The sequence below is a fragment of the Ursus americanus genome, chromosome 6 (assembly GCF_024610735.1).
Source record: "Ursus americanus isolate L20-20 chromosome 6, mUrsAme1.1.p, whole genome shotgun sequence".
Taxonomy (NCBI): Eukaryota; Metazoa; Chordata; class Mammalia; order Carnivora; family Ursidae; genus Ursus; species Ursus americanus.
The window spans coordinates 40,283,336-40,286,377 of record NC_142132.1 but is presented as its reverse complement, the minus strand read 5'-3'; positions in this window follow the sequence as shown (position 1 = coordinate 40,286,377).

Below are 3,042 nucleotides of genomic sequence, written 5' to 3'. Positions count from 1 at the left end.
AAAAGACAGCTTCTGCCTTATCTGGGCTCTGTTTAAGAGCTAAAGATGTCAGGGCTCTTAACTTCCAGAACTCTCCTACAGTGAGTTCCTTGAAACTTGATCTCAAGTAGGTAATAGATGAAATTGTGTCACTACTGTATTCTTCACGCAGACCCTGCCCTACTCTCTGATATCAATACTGGCTGTCACACCAATATGGTATGACCTTGAACAAGTAACCTCTCAACATCTCTTTCCTCTACTATAAAATGGAGATGATACTTCCCACTTACATGGTGGTTGTGAGAAACAGAACAGGCTAATGAAAAAATGGCAACTAGCAGATGTCTTACCTTTCTTCAGTCTTCCAAGACGGAACCTTGCATTTCTAGATAAGAGAACCGAGACTGAAGTACAGAAAAACATTCAGAGTATTTTAGAATAGTGTTTCTCGGGGCGCCTGGGTGGCACAGCAGTTAAGCGTCTGCCTTCGGCTCAGGGCGTGATCCCGGCGTTCTGGGATCGAGCCCCACATCAGGCTCCTCTGCTAGGAACCTGCTTCTTCCTCTCCCACTCCCCCTGCTTGTGTTCCCTCTCTCGTTGGCTGTCTCTCTCTCTGTCAAATAAATAAATAAAATATTTTAAAAAGTAAAAAAAAATTAAAAAAAAACAAAAAAAACAAAAAACAAACAAACAAAAAGAATAGTGTTTCTCCCATCATCCATCTTTTACATAACATTTTCCCAATATTTGCTATATTACCTGTGCTCATAAGGCAAGTTTTTTATTTACGTGCATTTATTTTAAAGGGAAACTCTATGTTGTTATAGGAAATGGAAAATTAGTATTATTGGATATAAATAGATGGTAATTATAACTATTTTTTTAAATTGTTGAATTCTTGCCAGATAATATTGCCTCCCAGTGAGACCAAAGCCTGGTCTTTCATTGTGAAAGGAGCAATTAGTTTGAGAAATGGGAAGGCCTATGGTTCTGGACAGACTTTCTTCTTGACATAATCTGAAGAATTTAAGCAAAATGTCAAAAACATAACTCAATATGGTTAATGCACTTCGTGTTCCACCTGTGTCCTGTGGTCCTGCCTGTCCCTTGGGAAGCCCTGTGTCATCCTTTTTGTAACGTCTCCGGGCCGGTTTTAATGTCATCTGTACTCAGAGTGGATTGATTGAGTCCTTACCAATTTTACTTTAAGGTAATGCCTCTTAAGGAGAATGGTCCTTTGCAGCTTATCGAGTTTGCAGACATTTTTGTGATTCCCACAAAAATCCTTCAAAGGATTCCTTCAAAGGCAAGGCAAAATGATCTCCATATCCAGATGAAGAAACTGAGAAGAAGTTAACTGACCTAAGATCCCAAAATTCTGGCTAGTAAGTGTTATTTAAGTTTCTAAAGTAGGGGAGGGTGAGGTTGTAAGCTAATAAGACTGATTAAGCTACATATGATTAAATTATTATTCAATGTGTTAAAGTTGTATATTTTAGACAAGAATCAATCTTGTTAGGTCGATGAAAATGGTCTGGTATGTGGCGCCTGGGTGGTTCAGTCTTTAAGTGTCTGCCTTCAGCTCAGGGCATGATCCCAGGGTGCTGGGATTGAGCCCCACATCAGGCTCCATGCTCCCCTGGGAGCCTGCTTCTTCCTCTCCCACTCCCCCTGCTTGTGCTCCCTCTCTCGCTGGCTCTCTCTCTTTGTCAAATAAATAAATAAAATCTTTAAAAAAATGGTCTGGTAATTTCAGGGTAGGTGCCTTTGGACTCTAAGCAGGATGGAAAAAAAATAATAAAATAAATTTGTGAATTTTAATAGTTATTGTCTTGTCTTGAGCCTTTAAATTCAGCTTTAAAGTGTTAAGATCCATTTGTCTGGGGGCGCCTGAGTGGCTCATTGGTTAAGCATCTGACTCTTGATTTCAGCTCAGGTCATGATCTGATAGTCATGAGATCGAGCCCCACATCAGACTCCTCACTGAGCACAGAGTCTGCTTAGGATTCTCCTCTCTCCCTCTGCCCCTCCTCCTGCTCACACACTCGTGGGTGCACTCTCTGCCTAGAAAAAAATATCCATTCATCTGAGATTTATATATAAAAAGAGCTACTTAACGTATTTGATTAATGTTCCACTAATTCATAATATAACTGTGCCAGCAGTTCTGCAGAGAACCATTTTATTTATATATATTAATTTGCATATATTTATTTTTGCATTTATTTCTTTACATCGGCTTACATGACGGTGGGGCTGGCCAAGTCTGAAATCCATAGGACAGACTAGCAGGCTAGAAACTTGGGAAGGAGTTGATGCTGTAGTCTTGAGGTAGAATTTATTCTCCTCTGGGGGAATTTCAGTTTTGCTTTTAAGGGTTTTCAACTGATTGGCTGAGGCCCACCCACATTGTCAAGGATATAATCCTTAATTTAATGTCAACTGATTTTAGATGTTAATCGCATCTTAAAACACTTTTATAGCAAGAGTCTTACCACTGCCCCAATCCAATCTCCATCTTACAGAGCTCTCTTCCTAAACACATTTGCCCATGTGACTCATCCACATTAAATCCCCCACTGGCTATTTCCCCGGACTCATTTCCGTTTCCCACCTCCTGAACAAGGCTTACAGGACCTCCCGTCCTCCCTCCAGAATGAGCTCCAGCCACTTCCCCCTGCCTCCACAGCCTCTTCAGCTCCAGATGCATCATGGCCCTCTCATCTCCTGTCCTTCCCAGCAAAGTCCATGTGGGGACACTCCTGCCTGGAGTCCCTTCTTCCCCATAGGCTGAATGACTGAGAAAAATCAATGAATAAGTAGGGAGCTGCCTGTACTCTATGGACCAGCATCACACAGAAAAGATACCAATAGAAGAAATAAATGAGGTACTTAGGTGACACTTTCTTTACATGTCCAACACATTTCCTGCCTCGCCAGACACTTCGCCACACCTCTTCAACCTAGGAAGAAGTAAGTTCTTTCTTTTTTTAAGATTTTTTAATTTATTTGAGAGCGAGAGAGCTCGAGGGCATGAGCAGGGGGAGGGGCAGAGAGAGA